Below are 22416 nucleotides of genomic sequence, written 5' to 3'. Positions count from 1 at the left end.
ATAGAATCATATGTAGATTACAAATTGCTCACAGCCTTCTTGTGAACTAATCAAAGAGATGAAAAGCAAAGTTGACCTCCCAAGTTGGCCTCCCAAGTTGACAAGAGTGTAATGGAATTACCATTATACCAAACCTTTGGTAGAGCGAGAATAAAATACCTCATGTAATATTATGTAATTACTGAATATTAACACAATTGTTCCAGGTTCATGAAGATTAGGTTCACCCAAGAAAGGAACAACAAATAAAAACATTCCAGTTTGTGGATTATTAGAAAACTCCAAACTGGCTTGACCCATATAATGGCAGAATAGATGGACTGAGTTTTTGATTCATCCCAAAAGAGTTTTCTTTTGTTCTTAAGTTATCCTTTAAGATAGCACAGTCACACTGGTTATAGCCACACTGATTCTAAAATTATCCACCACGGTGTTTTCTCATCAGCTCTACAGCCACAGGTTTCAGCCTTTTCCCAGGGACATCCACAGTGGGACATTTCTATATAGTATAGTTCCAAACTGCTGTGTAAATGAGCTGGGGCAGATGAGAAAAAGAGAAGGACAGAAGTGCCATACAGTTGGCCACTAAGGGACAAGAAAAATAATTTTTCCAAGCATTGATGCATCCTCATTGTTACTTCATGTTATCTGTTTTCACAAGAAAAAGCAACAGTAACTGTGTAGGGGAATAACCAGTAATCCCTCCACCCATCTTTGATCACTCTTAAATAACAAGTGGGATGAGTGCGACAATGACCAACACAAGGGTTTAAGAAGGAGAGAAAGCCTAGGACAGTGTGAAAGCTCCTACTAATGGGCAACCATCCATTTTGCAGCTCTAGACAAACTGAAACATTATCTTTGCAACTTTTCCTATGAAAGAGGAGCCAACAGAGAAGGAGTTGACAAAAGTGGGAGGGAGGGGAGGGGGGGTCAGGGGGGGCAGATGACTAAAGCAGCATTGTGCTAACATGAAGCAAGCTACATCCCTCTTCTACTTGCATGGTGACATTGCATTACAATAGTACTTGTACAGTGTAACTAATGGTTCTGTCATTGAATCCTAGTCCTGAATTACCTATCAACTCAACATCCCAAACTCCATTAGGTTTCCATGATGTCAGGACAAATCTTGAATATGGAACTCTTAAAATAGGCCCATATTTCATCTTGCTGATTACTTCACACAGCTAAAAATCTATCAGTATGAGGAAAGTGGTTCTTTGACCCAGACTATGTTATCTCCTCTTTCCAGATGATTTCCTTACAAAGTTTCTGTCTTTTTCTTTATTGATATAGGGAAGAAGATATGGTCAACTGTTATAGTCTACAAGGCTTCAACACCACTTGCCAGTGAACAAAAGAGATGACACAAGAACAAAAGAGTTGAAACAAGATATCTTCATTTCCTGCACTTTAACCACTGTGAAAATAAAGAAGCAAGGAAGCAAGATCTGCTTACCTGAATATATTTACGTATCATAGCCAGGTTTGTGTGTGGGAGGATATATGTCTGTGTGTGTGTGTGTGTGTGGATACACATAAAGTATTATGTCCCTTTTCTTCTTTTGCCCTTTTCTTCTTTGCCTACTCGCATTATTCAGGCACAACTTAATTCCTACCAATTACTCTCCCTCTCTTTTTTTAATAAAGTGACATCTATCATTGCAAGTAATTTTTAAAAAAAAAACTCAGTTTTTTATATTTTTCTTTTAAGTATATTTGTTATAGTCCAGACAGTAAACTGAAAAGCATCCAATATAAGGCTCTTCAACAGCATAAGCATAACTCAAAGCACCTATTGAGAGAAAGAGTGTCATAACAGTACCTAGTGTTGACAAATTAACTGTAGGTAACAAAATAAATAATTTGCCTCTGGATTACTGTTTTAATATCCAAGTTCCGTTCCGGTACGGTGCTCCAGAAGGCCCACCTGCCCACTCATCTTCCTTACCTGCCTTTAAACTCTTCGGTGCTTCCACGTGTACACATGGTGCATACAGCGCCTGTGTGATGCTCCGCCGAGCAGCTGGGGTGTCTTGGAGGCTTGCAGAGGCATCAGTGGAGGGTAGGGTACATGCGTGCACTTTGCGCATTCATGTGGAGGACGCCGGAACCCACCACCGGAATCTACCACTGCACTGAAAATACAGTAGCATTTTCCCTCACAGTCCAAGCCTGTCCCTGAGCAGCTTCAAGTGTATAAATTCTATTGAACTTTGATGGTCATCATCTTAAAAGGAAATCAAGTGACTGTAACAGAAGCAATAGAAACAGGACAGAAATGGCAATGGGAACAGTAATTTTGTGTGATGCAGTTTTCATCTAACTTAAGGATCAGCTCAGCAGTTGGAAGAATCCCAAGCCAGCCATATGGTTTCACAAACGCTGTAAGTCAGACGTGCAGACATAACTTTCTCCCACTTATTCCCTAGCCACTGCTGTTCAGAGGAATGCTGCCCACTCTCAGAAACAGCATCCAGTCATTATAAGTGGCAAACTTTGATAGCCTTAAGTTCCATGAATACTAAACCCCAGTTAAAACAATGGCCATTGCAGCATTTTACAGCTGCATACTCTGAAAGTTAAATAACCTCATGGTCTGCCTGGGATATTTTGTGTTTGAGATAAAGGAAATGATACCTTCTCCAAATACAGAATTAAATTGGATTTCAGAACTAAAACTGGCAGAGTGTTTTACTTGCATATGAAAACAATTTATAACCAAGGAGATGCTGAATAGGCAGTGTGATACATACAATTAAACACTAACTATCGGGATGAACCATGTAACTAGCTTCATGCTTATTGGGACATGAGACATGAGTATCAAAGTTATTCTAAAGTGAGATACACACACAGGGTGCAAAAATAAATAAATCTCCCCCCACCCCACATACATACTCTATATAGTATGTAATACAATATGTTTATATTATTCTGATGACGCATACAGTTCTATGACCAACAGAGGTAAAAAGGAACTGCCAGGATCACCAATTGTTATTACTACCTTCAAACCAATGTTGCTGCCTTTTCCTGCATAATGAATGACCAATCAAAAAATTGTGTCCTGAAGGGTTTGTCATTGGGACAATAGCAATGCGGTAGCCTTTATACATAAATTGTTGTTAAAACAGCAGCAATCTATACTGTAGTGGGACTCTGATTCATGTGGAGTTTTGAGGCAACCCCACATCCAATTTGAGGGAACCCTGTTTCAAAATTGCAGTATTTATCTTTGGGCCGTTGAAAAGCCGCTGTGCCAAAAATGGATTCAAGTGGGTTCAGGTGAGTTCAGCCAAGCCTGAGGTATTTGCTTCAACATCTGCGAACAAGAATGTAAGTTAATTTTAGTGGTACTGTATTATTAGAATACCGCAAAAATCCAATTTTCTAGCAAGGTGTATTAACCAGGAAAATGAAATGTTTTAAATTGCATGGTGCAGCAATACAAAGACCAAGCCTTAGGATTGGTGGAAGTTTTTTTTTTAATCCTATTTATTTTAGAATGGGGAGGGTACTGCTAAAATGATTACAATCGGAATTTACACATTTCTGAGAACTGGTACGTGTGTTTCTGTTAGACTAAATTAAGGTAAGCATATTTCCAACTATGCTTTGGTAACATGCCAACTTCTTTTTAGCCATTCCAAGTGTTCTCCTTCATTTCAGATTATTTGTCCCAAAGGTGCTTTTTCAAGAGGCAACTGGACTTTTTGGTTTTTCTTTAAAGACATTTCGCTTCTCATCCAAGAAGCTTCTTCAGCTCTGACTGGGTGGTGGAGAAGTCCAGTTGCCTCTTGAAAAAGCACCTTTGGCAGAACCATGACTTGGATGGCTGAGAATTTCCATAGACATTCAAATTCTTTGAAAAAATTGCACTGCTTTTGTTTACATCCAATAGTACACCATGGTGGTTTGAAATGTAATGTAAAATTTGTGCTCTCTTTTGTGAGCATTGTAGCAAATAATTTGTCAGTCACCTTGCTCCCAGAAGCAAGGGCATGGCTTTGTAAAGGAGGCATAATCTAGGCCCTGTTCCAGAAAACTTTAGTTACAATTAATGATGGAGATGAATAGATTCTCTTACCCACTGAATAACTCTGGCTGCAAGACATATATCACAATCCTAGCGGGTTTTTTTCCCCCTGAGATGTCCATTTGCGGCTGCCACTCTTAAGTGGGAAAGATTGCCGGCACTTTAAGTGGAGTGGTCAAGTGGAGCGCATGATGCCAGTGGTGCACAAACCACAAGCAGACTCTAGCCCCGTTTCTATGACTCACTGGGCTGCCCCACCCGAGATCACATCACAAAATTCATCAGCAATAGCAATTTTCTATTTTGGCAGCTTCATTTTGTTTTTAGCTGTTGTTGCTTTTAAAGAAGCATTCACATTTCTCTTTCAAAAACTCTAAGCATCAAAACTGGTAAAGAAAAGAGTGAGCTAAGAAAAGGAGAACTGCAATGAGACTGGAAATTCTAGCCCCTCCCTCTGTCTTGACACCTGGGTCACTATGGCATCCCCTGTAGATTTGCCCATTGTGGACTGAGCTCAATGCAAGATGGTGATGTTTACATTGTGAAGATATATATAATTTTGGACTGAGATATCTCTAGGCTTGCCTGCTTTAAGAGATCAAGCTCTTTTCCAAGAACCAAGCCTTTTCTGTTGTGAAACCCCAACTATGGAACTAGATAATAACTTGGCACCAGATTTAAGTGGATTTGTTTTCTAAAACATTTAAGTAGGTCACCTGCCTCATCCTAATTAAGAACATAAGAAAAGTTCAGTGAATCACACCAAAGATCTATCTAGCCTAATTTATGAATTGCAGCAATCGTTATATTGTTTCCTGAAATGGCTCGCTAGAGAACCACCAAACACAAATAATCAGGACAACAGCACCTTGCTAGTTCTCCAATAGCCAGCTATGATGATTAATAGCTGGGGACTGCCTTACCATCTGTGAGAGTTCACTGAATTTTCTTTTTGCCTGTAATGTAAACTTCGTTGATATTCATTAAGATTAAGCAAGAATGTTTAAAAGAGAATAAATCACTACATAATAAGTGAATCAAAATGCTTTATTTACAGCAATGAAACATAAGAGAAACAATTTTAGGGCTCAACTACAAATGCCAAAGGTTCTGAGATATACTGATGTGTGAAAATGGGACAAATTTCAACACCTCAGTGGAGGCGTCAATGGATTAATACTGAAGGACCCTGCTTAGTGTTTCACCTAAGTCCTCCTTGAAACACTGAAATAAATAGCACTACAATAAGCATAATTTACAGCTTTATCTAGATAGAAGGTCAGTCTCCTAACTTTGCCTGCTGTAACGTATGAGACAATGGTAGTACCAGATCAACAAGTACTATGTTATCAAACAAATGAATAGCTATAGAGCTGGAGGAAATATTTTCTGGATCTCAATTCAAGTAACCCTGACTAAATGGCCTGAATCATTATCTGGATCAGTGGTGAGTTTCAAAAATTGTTCGAACCTACTCTGTGGGTGTGGCCTCCTTTGTGGGAGTGGCTTGCCACCCATGTGACCGGATGGGAGTGGCTTGCCACCCATGTGACTGGATATGAAGATGCTGGTGACACTTGTCAGAACCACCTTAAATTACCTCACACAGCACTGGCATGCATAAGAATATGATGTAAACTTGTTTTTTAAAAGGCATCTTTGGTTTGCGTTAAAACAACTTCAACACACGCAATGTTCTGATTGCACCACAAACGCAGTAGTCATCCTTACCTTTCACGGAGGCACTGAGTTTTATAAATATGAGCATGATAGTGTAGAATAATCATATCCAAGGACCAATGGTGGGTTTCAAAAACTTTTGGAACCTCTTCTGTAGGTGTGGCCTGCTTTCCGGGTCCACTGATGGAACCTCTTCTAACCGGTTCAGTAGATTTGATGAACTCGTTCTACCGAATAGGTGCGAACTGGTAGGAACCCACATCTGATCAGGACACAGACATGTATTGGAGGAAGGCAAAAAACTGAAGCACAGTTTAGATGAAAGGACTCTAGTGATCAGTAAACAAGATAGTTTTCAATGGGGCTGCAGCTTGTTTTGGTCAGGGATGCCTTTGCCCAACTGTAGCCTTTCTTGGGCAAATCAGATTTGGCCTAAACAGACACATTGGAGCAAGGGGAAGTATTAATCCTTGATATCTGATTTCATTTATGAAATGCTAGCTATACAGTATGGTTTTTATTATTTAGATTTAGAAATCTTGCAACTCCTTGACCTGGAATTCTATTTTCTCATTCTCCAATCATAGAGCCTCATTTTGTCGGTTTTACAAGTACAGTCTCATTTCAAGCAACATATTAAAACTCATTTTCTTCTATTTTATAGACAGATATGGAATCCCTAGCATCATAAAAAGAGATTCAGGCCAATTCCACAAGTTGTTGACTATTTTGCAATCACTTTCTGTAGCAGAAGAAACACTATACAGCCACAGTTTCTCTAAAATGACCTTTCCTATTTGAATTCTTGTTTCAAGCTGCTAGTTTTTGCTGTGGTCTGTTGTTTGCCACAACCTGCATTTCTGTGATGTTTACTTCCTGGATTAAATTCTAGTTTAGTTACCATACTAATCCTTAAATAAATCTTTTTCAATTTAACTCTCTTCCCCCTAACCTTATTGGTCTGTGTTTACACTAATTTAAATGGGCAGGATATTAGATTAATGTTAATTGATGGAGTCAACATACTAATCCAGTTTCCACAGATTTGCACCTTTGAAGAATGAATTAAGTAGAGCCACATAAATTACCCTCTCTCATAGTGGGAGAGAATATGTTTAAAAAGAAGCCTCTAATTAAGTTTTGGACACCAAAGTTGCTTGCATTGTGTGTTTCTCAAATCTAATGTAATGTAAACCAGTTCACATTGTTAAGCTGACTGCAGTTTCCCTCAGATGTTCTAGAATTCCAGGAGGTTTCCTGAAATTTACCCAAGCAAACTTTTACATTAACAAATTACACAGTTTAAAAAGCTTCACACCATCATATAATTTTGTACTTTTTGCATGTCTGGCATTTTTATGATAATTAGGAGTTTAAAACATGCATACTGGAATGTTTTCTATATCCACAAAAGGAAAAGACAACCATTTTAAACCCCAACCCCAAAATAACTCAGTAACCCAGACTACAGCAGGATTACAAACAACAGCACTTACGTTATAGATAAGCTCAAAAAAATAGCTATGGCAGAAATGAAAGAATATAGCCAACTTGAAAAGCTGGGTGGGAAAAATAATAATACAATCTCATGTCAATTAAAGATATTTCAACAAAAGCAGACATATGGAAAATAAACAGATGGTATAAATTTTAGCCAATTTTCAACTTTTTGAATTCAGTCCACCTTGGCTCAGAAAGGTTTACTTTAAGTATCTTGGAATACCCAGTCTTGTTGGCTGTTCTAAGCGGATAATTCCATAGAATAACAGTTTGTGCAAAAAGTACAAAAAATAGCAGCCACTATAAGAGCACAAAGGACAGGCACTGATTAGCCTGATGATAGGCAATCATGAATAAAATGACACTGTATGTATATAGAGTTGTGAAATGCAGATAAAGTCTAGTACAATTCAAGAAAATCTAGAAACAAAAGGACTAACAAGTGTGAAGCTACAGATGAATGGTAGAGAGACAAAGAGAGATATGTTCATCATCATCATTTATTTATTTATTTATTAAATTTGTTTACTACCCATCTTGCCTCGAGATGACTCTGGACAGCTTATAACATTGAAACCTATAAAATCATAAAACATAAATATTTCCAAAAACAATAAATATAGACTTACAGTCAAAAGTAAGTTTTCTATTTCTGCATACCAGATAGTGTTCTGCAGATCATTGATTGGAATTTATAAGCCCTTTGCCATGCAATGGAAATTCTCCCTCTTTCTTCTTTGTTATACACATTACTAAGATCTAGCACACTTTTGCAACAGTGGAACAGTTTATATATGCAAGGAGCCTTCCGTATATTTATATATCCAGATACTGATAACTAATATCAAGCTAGCCACATTAACCTCAACCTTTGCTTTAATCTTACTGGATAGATTTATCCTAGTTTTTCTTACTGTTGTTTGATAATATCAGTATTATTCTACTTGATTTTTATAATTGTTGATCTGCTTTGAACATTATTGCAGGAGCTGATTTAAGACAACACATAAATCTTTTAAATAAGACAAACTGAAAGGCTAAAAGGACATATTAACTACCTGAGAAGATGTTCCTGATTCTATGATTGGTTTGTGTGGTTGATTGAATGAAAGACTTCAAAAATGTTGTAACCTGTCCTTTCACATATAACAGATCTATTGAGTTTTTTTACAGCCCCATCTCAAAATGGGAAGTAATAAAAATGGTAAAGGATGATGCACAGTGCAAGCACCTAAAGAAAGGAATATAAGGTCACCAGGAAATTGCAGAAAAAGTCAATAGCAGTAATATTTTATGATATAAAGCTTTGTAGTCAAACTTTATAATATCCAAGATATCTTAAATAGAAGCTTTCAAAGCTATGGATAGCTCAAGTTCCTTTGAAGTCTAGTTCCATGTCCTTTAATTAGAAAGCCCAGATGATCTGTGCTTTGGACTGAAATTTATCTGAAATGATCTCCGCAAATTAATAGTCACCAGAAGCCACTGAGAAGTAGGACCCTAACCTACCTTGAAAGGAGAGCTCTGAATGATGTACTCAGGAAAAACTTGGCAAGTTTCTGGGCATCGCCCAGCTAAATTCTCAGAAACTTAATAATTTTATTTCATTTGGTTGGCTGAAAACTATACAAAGAAAAAGTAAGTTGAGATGTTAAATTTATTCAGTAATCAAACAGTTAGATTACTTCAACCTTGGAGGAAAAAAGAAATAGAACAAACATACATCAAACAATCAAATAATAATAAGAAAATAATAAAGTAAATAAAAGAAATATTTGTTTGTGTCAGGCATGAATGACCAGACTGGTCATTTGAGTTTGAGCCAATTACTTTATTATGTTCTGCCTATAATACAGGAAGAGATGTGGCGCCTCAGTGGCTAAGACGCTGAGCTTGTCGATCAGAAAGATCAGTAGTTCGGCAGTTCAAATACCTAGCACCATGTAACGGAGTGAACTCCAGTTACTTGTCCCAGCTTCTGTCAATCTAGCAATTCGAAATCAGGTAAAAATGCAAATAGAAAAATAGGAGCCAACCTTTGGTGGGAAGGTAACAGTGTTCCGTGCAACTTTGGTGTTTAGTCATGCCGGCCACATGACCACGGAGACATCTGTGGACAACACTGGCTCTTCAGCTTTGAAACGGAGATGAGCATTCTTCTTAGAGTCAGGAACAACTAGCACATATGTGGGAGTGAACCTTTACTTTTACCTTATAATACAGGAATCTCCCCAGTCTGGCAGCTCTCTATTGGAACAATTAGATAAGGCTCCAAGGAATTCAGGGAGAGTCAGTTCTGGGCCTTTTACACTTAGTTGCACAGTGACACTACTTCATCCTTCCTCCCTGCCAGGTTGGATATTTCCCAACAGTTTTGGTGCCACTGTGAAAGCATATTTCATAATCTGTTGGATCAGAATATTTCCTAAAATCAATAAGAAGTCTGGGCAGAAGTGGTCTTTAAAAAGGGTGAACATTAATTCATAAAACAATAAGAAAACATCTCAAATACTGACTTGCATAATGAAGCTATGATAAACTAGGAAGACTAGAGTAAATGTCAACATAAGTGAACACAGAAAATTGAGAGAGTCCGTTTGCCACATACTAGTGTTAAGTTCCAATACACAATAGCTGAGTTCCAATATGTAATAGTTCAACAATAGAGCAAGTAAGTCCAGTCAATACATAAAAGGCATCAGTTGAAGTTGAAAGTACAAATACCAGTCATGAGGTTGTGCTGGTTCCCAACACTGAGAACCATGCATGAGCAGATTTTAATGTTGATACCGGGACATCTCTTTGGCAGCCCAAATGTTGCTAATCTCATTAGATTGTGGGCAGTAATTTCAGGCATTTTCTACATCTCTCCATTTACACTTTCACCTCATTTTCTTCTTTTTTTAAAAAAAAAAAACACCCTTTTTTACTGCTTTTTTACAAGCTCTGATACTTATTTTTTGGTCTAATGACTTTTCTGTTTTAAATTATTATGAAGCATGATATTCAACTGAGCAGCCCTTCTTGAAGCTACATTTGTTTTTTCATGTTCTTCAGTCTGCAGTGACAGAAAACAGGTCCTGACCTCTGCGTGACATCCTTTCAGTTATTTGAAAAGTGCTAACATATCCCTGTACACAAGGCTCAACTCCTCCAATCTCTCTTACAAGACTTATTTCCTAGTCCTTTAATCATCCTCAATGTCCTCCCATGAACTTGTTCCAGTTTGTCTATTTTTTTTAAGTGCATTGTCCAAAATGGGGCAATGCTTTAATTAGGAGTTGAACAAAGCCGATCATATGGAATTAGTATTTTCCCTCATTTGGAAACTAGACTCCTGTTAGTCACTCTACAACTGTTTTGCAGCTTTTGTTTTTCCTGCACACACATCACACAACTTTTTCTCAAAAGTCACTGTATTACAAACTATCCTCCATCCTATGCATGTATATTTGGTACTTGTTTCTCAATTGAGGAACAAATTACGCTAGGTTAAATTTCATTTTAGTATTTAGTATTTAGTATTTATTAATACTTATAGGCCGCCCTTTTCCCTGAGGGGACTCAGGGCGGCTTACATAAAATGAGGGGGGGGGGGTATACAGACAATAGACACAAACAATACATAGAAGTAAAATAATAAGCAACATTCATTCATCATTCGGGTGGGGGCAGGTTATCTTTGTCCCCAGGCCTGGCGGGCTAGCCAGGTCTTAAGGGCTGTGCGGAAGGTCTGGACGGTGGTGAGGGTACGAATCTCCACGGGGAGATCGTTCCAAAGGGTCGGAGCTACTACTGAAAAGGCTCTCCTCCGTGTAGTTGCCAGTCGGCACTGACTGGCAGATGGAACTCGGAGGAGGCCTAATCTATGTGATCTAATTGGTCGCAGGGAGGTGATTGGCAGGAGGCGGTCTCTCAAGTACGCAGATCCTGGTCACAGCCGTCAGATGATGGTCGAAAGTCAGCTGTGGATCCAGGAGGACTCCCAAGTTGCGAACCCTCTCTGAGGGGTATAAAATTTGACCCCCCAGCCTGAGCGATGGAACACTGATCGAATTATTGGGAGGTAAACACAACAGCCACTCGGTCTTCTCCGGGTTGAGTACAAGCTTGTTAGCCCTCATCCAGTCCATAACGGCCTCAAGACCCCGGTTCATTTTATTATTTTTCAACCAGTATATCAAACATATCAAGAGTATTTTTGTTTTTTATTTTTGGCTTCTAGGGAAATAATTCTGCCATCCAATCTAGTGTCATCTGAAAATATTGTTTTGAACTAGTTATGTATCTATTCAACTCTTGTGACAATCAGAAAGTTGCGGATTACATGAAAATAGTGGTAGGTTTATGAAAATAGGAGATATTTATAGTTAACGTAGTATCTCACCAAATTCTCCCTGAAATCTTCAATTATATTGTATTCACCTCCCAGGGAGCAGGAGAGAAGACCCAAAAAATCTAATGGGGAATAGATTAAAATCAACTCAATGACCACAGAGAAGATTAACAAGATTGAGTAAAGGCATGGAATGGATTATTCTAGAAGAAGGCTGAGGAGAACATTCCACAATGCACCATTCTGATATTACTTCAAAGTGGCCCTGACATAATGTATGATTGCACCTAGAGTGAATCTATACTTGATTGTTGATTGCATTGATTCTGTTTATCCTGACCTCCTTACAAGATGGAATTTGAAGCTCAGCAGAACCTTTAGAATGCAATTGACACAGTTAATAAGGTAAAGGTAAATGTTCTTCTCGCACATATGTGCTAGTCATTACCGACTTTAGGAGGTGCTCCAGTTTCAAAGCCGAAGAGCCAGCACTGTCAGATGATGTCTCCATGGTCATGTGGCCGGCATGACTATACACCGAAGGCGCACAGAACACTGTTACCTTCCCACCAAAGCGGTCCCTATTTTCTTACTTGTATTTTTACTTGCTTTCGAACTGCTAGGTTGGCAAAAGCTGGGACAAGTAACAGGAGCTCACTCTGTTATGCGGCGCTAGGGTTTCGAACTGCTGGCCTTCTGATCGACAAGCTCAGAGTCTTAGTGACTGAGCCACCACATCCTCAACACAGCTAATAATTAAGTCTAATATGGATCTGTGTTTTGTTGTTAAGTTCAAACTTGAGACTGAAGGCCCAGATTGTAGCCTTTTCTCTAAAGAGTAGGTGTCTATGGAAACAGTAGCAACAGAAGTTTTTCTAAAACCCACAAACCTAATTTAGCTGTGGCAATGTGAAATTACTGGCTCAATGCTCCCCTAGCAAAGCATGCTGCAAGGAATTGTAAAAAGACAGATGGAATGCTTAACAGTTTAACCACAAAGGAATGTTTGGATCTGATTACCCTGAACTGTTAATCTGATGATCATCAGTTGTGGCATATAAACCAAGCAGACTTGTGACTATAATGCTGTAGTATGACTATGAAAATTTACAAGCTCTTTTCCTTTAAGAGCCAAGGTGGCGCAGTGGTTAAATGCAGCACTGCAGGCTACTGCTAGATCAGCAGGTCAGCGGTTCAAATCTCACCGGCTCAGGGTTGACTCAGCCTTCCATCCTTCCGAGGTGGGTAAAATGAGGACCCAGATTGTTGGGGGCAATATGCTGACTCTCTGTAAACCGCTTAGAGAGGCCTGAAAGGCCTATGAAGCGGTATATAAGTCTACTGCTATTGCTATTGCTATTGCTATTGCTATCCTTTAACTCAAAAGTTCATAAATTTTAATTAAGAGGGGAATGTACATGGAAGTTTCTGCTTCTTTTGCATCTCCACTTGCTGATCAGACAGTACTTTACCAAATGTGCTTTCAAATATTGGGAACTGGTATAGAGCAACCTAATCCAATTCAGGATTTGGCCAGTTCTAATGCAATCCCTTCATTGGAATATCTTTGCCCCAGTGGTGAAAATCAGCTGGTTCTATCCAGTTCGGGTGAACCGGTAGCGGTGGTGGCAGAAGGCTCCGCCCACCCACCCAGATGTCATCGCATCCCATTTTTGACGCTCTGTGCATGCGTGGAAGGTCCTGTACAAACGCTCACATTTGCAAACTGGTAGTGAAGGCAAGTTGATTTCACCCCTGCTTTGCCCACTATCTAAACCAGAGATGGGGAACTATGGCCCCTTTATGACTTGTGGACCTCAACTCTCAGAGCCAATTCTGGGAGTTGACGTCCACAAGTCCTAAAAGAGCCATTGTTCCCCACCCCTGTTCTAAACAAAGACTATGAAAATCTTGGTGCACTGGGACAAGACCTGAGGGCAGAAGTTCTGGTCCTTATTTTGCAAAAGAGAACTAGCTTAAATAACTAATACACATTCACATGTAAATGAGGAACTTTTGTAAGAGCATTATATCAAGGATCTAAAATTATCTAAGTACTTCAACTGTGCGGAGAGGAAAATGAATCACATATTCTGCTCACAACACACTCCTTTAAGATTGTGAAAATTATATGAACAAAACATGCACATAAGATGCTAATCACCATCTGTGTCTTCTCAGTTTCTGGGCAAAAACAAAGAAGTGCAACAGTTTAGTATTTTATTTATTTCATTGATTGGGTGGAGAAACATTTCCGATACTTTGCTCCTCAAAACTGGGCTACTGTATGGTGTAAAAAATAAATGAACTCATACAGTGATAATATGGTTAGTATATACTTTCATATATACATACACATTTCTCTCTATATGATTGTCAGGAAGATCCTCCATGCTACCATATTTACTTTATTAATAATTCCCTTTCACCTTTTAGCATGAGAAATTCAAACAGTTAAGGTACAAACCAGGTGTGAAATCTATTTATGGTACCTTCACTACCAGTTCACAAATGTGAGTGCACGTACCACCTCCACACATGTGCAGGACCTTCCGCACAGAGCATCAAAACAGACATGATGATGTTCAGGCAGGTGGGTAAAACCTCTGACCGAGCGTGCCTGCAAAGGTATGTAGAACAGCGATGGGGGGAATTCACTGTGCCACGTGATTTAGAAAATCCTGCTTTCTAGCTAATCTAAATCATGCATCACAGCTGATTGTCAGAAATATCAGTTCGGCCAAACCGGTAGCATTTTTTTATTACTGGTTAAGACTGGTACAAACTATTTATTAATGGAAGGGGAAGAGGACTCTGTTCACAGCTTAACCTGCCAACACTATATGTCCCCAGCTTTAATTACAAGGTATGATAATGAATCTCATCCAGAAATACCAGAATCTAATTATATATCTAACAGCAACTTCAGTTCACTTCTGGTGTTACAGTCTAAGAGGGGAAATACAAGAAAAGACTAGCTTTATAATACTATTATCTAGCCCTTGACCACCATTCAGTTGGGCTAACGTGTTAAAATTGCATGAAAAGTTTGTTTTTATTGCACTCCTGCAATTAGAGGATATCCAAGGAAGTAAAAATATAGACCCCCTCCCCACAAAGATGCAATTCAGTACTGAAGCTACTTATAATAAAGGTTATCAGGCTGGTACTTAATTTGGAATAGAAATAAAAATAGTAACCTTTATCATTACTTTTGAATCTCCTCTTGCATCTTTGTATTGAATATTGATTGCCCTTAAACCCAGAAAATCATAAGTTTGTGAACAGTTTAATTCTGCTGCATATTTCAAGCCAAAGAAATGCTCTCCTTAGTGAAATATTATCATGTGTCTTTGACAGGAGCACATGAATATTCATACTTTCCCAGTACATTTGCAAAAAAGGGACTGCTGAATAAAGATGTATCTGAATCAGAAAGTGTGTTTTGCTTAATCTTGGAACAAAGCAGCCCCACTCAAAATGTTCTGTCAAAATATTTCAAGATGGTTGTTTTCCATAAGAACAAAACTCAATATTGTTTGAGTGTTTTGTGTTCTCCTAAAACAGTGGTGTCAAACTTGCAGCCCGCTGCCCGGATGTGTCATGCACTGGCAACATCCATCCTTAGTTTAGCAAAGAGGAAAAAAAGTTGTGATACGTCACGTGATGCCCCTGTCCTAGAACAAAATTCAAACATTTGGAAATGTCTGTGTGGATATCTCTGTACATGTGTCTGTCTATCATTTATCTGTCTGTCTGTCTATCTATCTATCTACTTATCTATCTCTATAGATATATCCTCCTTTCTTCACTAACTGAAATTAAAGGAAGTAATAATGCTTCTGGTGAGCCAGCAAGCCTGCAGCTGTAAGAGGAAGCCTTCTTTTTCTTTCTGGCCTTCTGCTTAAAAGCTACCTTTCTCTCAACACTCCATTCCAACTTCACACTATCCAATGTAAACCAATAGTAGCACCAATGAAACTAATCCTGGCTGGTATACTGGCTAAGCTGGAAAACGTTTGGGAAAAGGCAGCAGATCACAAGCACAAAACAAGAGCCCAGTTGTAATGCTCAGAACAAGCAAATGGTCAAAACAAGACTTTTTTGAAATATACAAGATTTATTTCACACCTAGTTTTCTTCCAGTCTCAGGAAAAGTTCTTGAAACAAATGTGTTTCATTTCACTTTCACAACATTTATAACTGTTTTCATACCCAAATATTTTGAGAATGAAACATTTTACACACCCTTGCTCCTTAAAGAAGTACAAAATTACACAAGTAGAAGATGTTATCTGGTTGAATAGCTCACCTATCTGTACTGAGGAGTATTATTGTTAGGGTATTCTGAGAAGATATGGAAATTTGAGCCATAGCATTAATATTAGGGATGATTATAGGACATTTTCTATCTTAAACAAATCAGTGAGTATAAAGAAAAATTGTTCCAGTGATGCTAGCAGTCTAGCAGTATAAATACATTTAAAGTTGTCTGGAATGGTCATTTTCTCCATTTCATTTTTAAATTAGAAGGGATGATATCCCATTCCTGCCCTCCTGTTGTTTCTTCTCCATCAGCCCATCCACCCCCTCCCATAAATCCTAACACAGCCTCTCAAAACTTGGCTTATGTCCCAAACTTATTGCTTCATCTGTCATGAAGATTCATTCGACATCATTTCTCATTCACTCTTCAAATTAGACTGCTAATAGAATTAACAGATTTAGGTATATAATGTAAGCTTTCGGATTTTGTTTGTGTCTATATATGTGTGTGAAAAAAAGCACAAAGATGCTTTATAGAGGTTAATTGTTTAGTTACTAGCTTCATTTGACATTGATTTCTCTCCCAAAATGAAGTAGGAAGGAAGAACTTTTTAAGGCCCCTCTGAAAGATAGACAGAAGACCAAGATATACACAGCTACTTTCCTGTAAACATTGAGTCTTATTATTGGCCTAGGGTAAACAATCACTAGTCTTTACAAATAGTCAGCAGTTAATGCTACACTAAATAAAGTCCAAACTTGATGTTTAAGCAGTGAAAAAGTAAACATTAATACAAATATTTTCATGTTGTCATTTCCTTTTAAAAATTTTCTTCCAGAATTTCTTAAATAATTTTTGGACATTTTAATCATTGGTCTGAAGCCAGTTTTCCAAAAGAATGAAGTGAGAGGAATGCCACAAATAGAAAAGCAAGCTGTTGTTAAAGTATTTTTTTTAAAAAAAATTATGCTGCATTTCCAAATGAAGTGGGATTTCTGATGCTTTTAAAAATACTTTTGTTGCACTTCATTATGTGCCATTAAATTAGTGCTGATTTAGCAACTCAAAAACAGATCTTCTCTAGTATGATCTGTCCCAACGAAGCTTTTCAGATCTCCCAATTAGGTTCCCATCACCCCAGTAATTGAATATGCTCATCTTGTTATCCTCTTTTTCTCTTCCCTTTCATCTTTCCCAGAATCATGAGCTTCTCAAGGGAGCTGGGTCCTCACATAATGTATCCAAAATATTTAAAAATTGAGCTATCATTTGTGCCTCAAGTGAGAACCCCAGATTGATAAGTTCAATGCTATATTTGTTTTCTTCTCTATCCATGGTATTCCCTAGAGTCTTCTCTAATATCCAAGTTCAAAAATACCAATACTTTCTCCATTCTGCTTCTTTGAGGTCCAACTTTCACTTCCTTGGAGTATCAAAGAGAAAATCAACCCTCATCTGCATGATACTGATATTTGCAGGTATAAATAAGCCACATCTTTTCCAAGGACTCCATAAGTCTGTCCTACTATAACTTGGTGCTGATCTTTGATATATCTCTTGATTGCTGATTCTTTTACTGTTGATTGATTATAAGGCACCAGGTTGGTAAAATCAGTGCTTAGCAATTATATTTTCTCCATTACATTGTATCTTAAGATCTCCTAAGGGTGCACTCTTTGCTGCTGTAACTGAGTCCATCCATCTTGCTGCTGGTCTTCATCCACTTCTCATTCCTTTCACCTTTCCCAGCATTAAAATTTTCTCTAGAGAGTTAGAACTTCACATAATATGCCTGAACCAGAATAATTTAGGCCTGGTAATTTGTGCCTCAAGGGGGAGAACTCTGAGTTGATTTGCAGATTATCCATTTGTGTGTTTTCTTGACTACCATTATATCCATTATCTTTCAAACATTCAAAACTAGATATCCTTAAGTCCTCATTAGCATATTGAGTGCCTTCTGACTAAGGTGACCAGATTTTCAGATTGGTAAAGAGGGACACCTTTGACCGGGGGGGGGGGGGTTGATTAAAATTTTTATACGGAGCAACAAAATTTTTCATAGAATGCAAAAATAGTATTGTAATTTTTTTAAATTTCAATATAACTACAATTTACAAATTGTAACTGTTGCCAAACATCAAAATTTTGATCACATGACCATGAGGATGCTGCAATGGTCACTAAGTGTGAAAATGGTCGCTAAGTGTGAAAAATGGTAATCAGTCACTTTTTTGAATGCCATTGTAACTTTGGTCACTAAGCCCATTATACCACCTTTCTTGCCACAGTTCTTAAGTGAATAACTGCATCTGGTATTTGGTATTTTGGTATTTATATTCTTTCTATGCACAATATATTTCAAAGTATTGTGCATAGAATTTTTAAACATGGTTTCACTTCAATTTATTTTGGATAGAATCTTTTTTTAAATAGTCTAAGACAATTTAAAAAAAGAATCCACACAGAATTTTAAAAAATCCTATGCACAATAAATAAAATATTATTTTAAAATACATTAAAAAAATAAAAGAAAAAAAACCAGCTCACTTACCAGCAGGCTTGCACTCCAAGTAAACCCAGAATGATGTAGATGTTAATACAAAGAACTGAGCAAATTGAAATGGTGAAATTAATCAGGGAAATATTTTTCAAAGAAACTTTGCCACCATTTTTCGCACACAAGCAGACCTCCAACCTCCGTGCCCCTCCCCTCCGGAAAATCCAGGAAGTAACACTCGCGACCTCTCTAGCCAAGTGTTTCCTGGAGCTCTATGGTACTTGGTCATTTTTTTCTTATAAAATGAGGTAAAAGGGGCGCGGGGGTCCGTTTTGTTACTTTAACATTTTAATATCTTCAATGAAAGTACTGAGACAGAGAGAGGGATTAGACAGGGTGTCTTTTCTCTTGCCCCGGTTAGGATTTCTTAAGCAAATCCACTGGGCTTTCAACATGAAGCCAGAAAATCGGGACTTTTTAAAAACGGCCCGGGACACAGGACAAATTGTTATAAAGCGTGATTGTCCCACTGAAATCGGGACGTCTGGTCACCTTACTTCTGACCACATTGCTCCTGCCACCATCACAATGAGGAAACATGGAAGGCTTTTGGGGAAACACTTCTATTATATAGCTTTTACAGTGGTGGGTTTCAAAAATTGTTCGAACCCACTCTGTGGGTGTGGCCTCCTTTGTGGGAGTGGCTTGCCACCCATGTGACCGGATTGGAGTGGCTTGCCGCCCATGTGACCAGATATAAAGATGCCGACGACACTTGTCAGAACTACCTTAAATTACCTCACACACAGCACTGGCATGCATAAGAATATGATGTAAACTTGTTTTTTAAAAGACATCTTTGGTTTGCGTTAAAACAATTTCAACACACGCAATGTTCTGATTGCACCACAAATGCAGTAGTCATCCTTACCTTTCACAGAGGCACTGAGTTTTATAGATATGAGCATGATAGTCAGTGGTGGGTTTCAAAAAATTTTGGAACCTCTTCTGTAGGTGTGGCCTGCTTTCCGGGTCCACTGATGGAACCTCTTCTAACCGGTTCGGTAGATTTGACGAACCGGTTCTACCGAATAGGTGCGAACTGGTAGGAACCCACCTCTGAGCTTTTATCACCTACCCTCTTTTAATCATTTGAAAGATTCAAAGGCAAAATGTTCATAAACTAGGGATATCTTCAGAGGAGTCAAAAAAGTCAAAGTGTCAGCCACAGCACATGATCACTCCCCAGCCCCTTTCTACATGTGTACAAAGCATCAATTATTTGCTCATGGATACCATCTTGACCTTTTTTTAAAACTCTCTCTGCAAGCACTCCTGATCTGAGCAAAACCCTTTCTTTTCACTAGATTCTCTAGCAATATAATTTTTCTGTCTCTAATGTATTTTGTCCACTAAGGGTAACTACCAATAAACCTGAGTGTGTATTGAAACAAAGCATTCAAAAATAAATACTGGAATTCTATGTTAACTTATTCATGTTAACACTCCAAACAAGTATCTATAGATCCATCTTATCATTTGTAACACTAAACCATATCTTGAGTATCCACTTTTTTGGGCTGTGCCTGGGAAATTCCCCACATTCCTACTATCCCCAGCCCAAGATCTTTACACAAAGAGGAAATCTTTCTGAAAAACAAGTGCAAAGGAAAGGAAATTTGTTGCAGTATAAGCTTTAGATCATGGTGTCAAAGTCGCTGCGTCACATTGCTGTCACATGACGCTTTCCCCATTTGCGGAGCTGAGGTGGGCGTGGGCTGCAGGTGATACATCTGGCCTGCGGGGTGCCAGGTTGACACCCCTGCTTTAGATGAAGGACATGGATATATTAAATGTTGATTATGTACTGTATATACAATATAATATCTGTAAATGTAAAATATAGTCTTTCTCAAATGCACATATATACAGTTTTATATAAATAATGGCCAAGATCAGGGGTGGGTTCCTGCCAGTTCTAATCTCTTCTAAAGAAGAGGTTCCACAAATCTATAGCCGTTTAGAACCGGTTCCAGCTCCCTCCCCCGCCCGTCTGCACATCATCAAGATGAAGAGCGAGAGGAGGAATTCTGGGAGTTGAAGTCCACAAGTCTTAAAGATGTCAAGTTTGAACACCCCTGGGGTTTTTTTCTAAAGGGTTGGGGTGCAAGGGTCTTGTAACGTGACAGCTTTAAGACTTGCACACTTCAATGCCAGAGTTCCTGAGCCAACATGGCTGGAGGAGGAATTCTGGGAGGTGAAGTCCACAAGTCTTAAAGATGTCAAGTTTGAACACCCCTGGGTTTTTTTTTTCTAAAGAGTTGGGGTGCAAGGGTATTGTAACTTGACAGCTTTAAAACTTGCGCGCTTCAAATGCCAGAGTTTCTGAGCCAACATTTTGGTTGCTAAGCAAGAGCATTTTTAAGTGAGTTTCACCACATTTTACAAGTTGGTCACACCCACCCAGTCACATGGCTGGCAAGCCACTCCTACCCAGTCACATGGCCGGCAAGCCACTCCCACCCGGTCACATGGCTGGCAAGCCACTCCCACAAAGCAGGCCACACTACAGAAGAGGTTCTAAAAAAATTTGAAACCCACCACTGGCCAAGATTCACAGGAATCTTCAATTGTACATATGAACAATTTTCTGGATTGTTTGTGAGAAAACTCAATTTCCAATAATGATTTAAAAATGAAATACATTCATTTTGAAATGGGTTATCATATAACCTTATAATGTTGCTGGCTCACATAATGACATTTTTTTTTAAATGAAGCATTGGTGACCCTCTGCAGCTGATAGCACACAGAAGGGGCAACTTTAAAACACAAAACTGAAAAAAACAAGATGGAATTCATTTCTCCCAGCCTTTCATCTTTTGCTGATCTTTGACTTGCCCTATACCCTTCATTCATAGGGTCCAATCAAATGAGAGCAAAAGATCAGCATAATACCAATACTAGCTATCTCTCTAACTACATCTGCATCTGCATTTGATCTATAGCCAAGAAACAAAAGTCAAGAAATTGAATAAGTATCTTATTACAAATGCCCAACCTCTGAAAGAAGAGATAGGAGAGAGATCTGCTTGACTGACCCAACATTCTAATTGAAACCAAGAGATACAAAGATCTATATTAGTGTAAGAAAAATAATTAGGCTAAGATTTACTTTTTTATATCCTACCTTTATAACTTTTATAATTAATTCAAGGTGGTGAAAGTACCTAATACTCCTTCTTATTATTATTTTCTCCGTAACAACAACGTTAGGTGAGTAGAGTTAAGAAGGAGTGACTGGCCCAGGCTTACAACTCACAATCTCGTGTTTTTAATCTAGTGGTGCCTTAACCACTAGAGCAAACTAGCTCTCCAATATCTTTTGCAAGATCCAGTTTTGTTAGAGTTACTTATATAAATTTATTTCTCTGCATCTACCTACCCTACTAACATTTTGTGAGAATCTATCAAAATCAGTGTTAGGAGGGGAAAAGCAACATTCTGAATGGAACCTTCCCCAAGGAATGTGTGATCCTACAGTTAATATGGGACATGTAATTGAAAAGTTGTGCTTTCTCAAAAACATACCCATCCATTATGTTTCAAACAGGGTAGAAAAATAGTAGATGCTCTCATACAGCATTAAACAGTAATAATCTTACTGGAAATGCTAATATAAGTTTGAAATGAGGGCTTAGTAAAATACCTTCCTAACCTCAAACATTCAGAGCTGCTGTAATGTCAGACAACTAATAGATTTCTCAAGATAAAATTCATGTGATTCCTATTAAGTTTGTTACACCCTGTGGCTACACTTTTCATACACTTTCCACATAGAATGTAGAAGACCATCTTTATCTTCTAACAAGGGTCAATGCATTGAATTGTAAGATCAATCAGTTATTAAGAAAACACGGGTGTAAATTCCACCTTTGTCCCTTGTGGCCCTGTGAAGTGACCCATTTAGAGATGCTTTACATATTTTCATTGCAAATAATTTTGTGTTGAGCAGAGATGGGCTATTTGCAAAGCTGTGGTTTAGTTATTTTGATTCTGAACTTTTTTTTTTATCAGTGAGAGGATGTCAA

General features: G+C 38.3%; 1 long non-coding RNA gene across 1 annotated transcript in view; it reads left to right on the top strand.

Moving 5' to 3' along the window:
- Window positions 1-1445, top strand: part of LOC116506981 — a 31485-nt gene extending 30040 nt beyond the window's left edge. Inside the window, exon 3 of the long non-coding RNA XR_004255118.1 lies at window positions 1300-1445. This is a non-coding gene — a long non-coding RNA (uncharacterized LOC116506981). The remainder of the gene's footprint in view (window positions 1-1299) is intronic.
- The last annotated feature ends 20971 nt before the right edge of the window (window positions 1446-22416 follow it).

This window comes from Thamnophis elegans, chromosome 4, assembly GCF_009769535.1.
Source record: "Thamnophis elegans isolate rThaEle1 chromosome 4, rThaEle1.pri, whole genome shotgun sequence".
NCBI lineage: Eukaryota > Metazoa > Chordata > Lepidosauria > Squamata > Colubridae > Thamnophis > Thamnophis elegans.
Note: the sequence above shows the minus strand (reverse complement) of the source record. Positions and strands in the feature narration are given on the sequence as shown.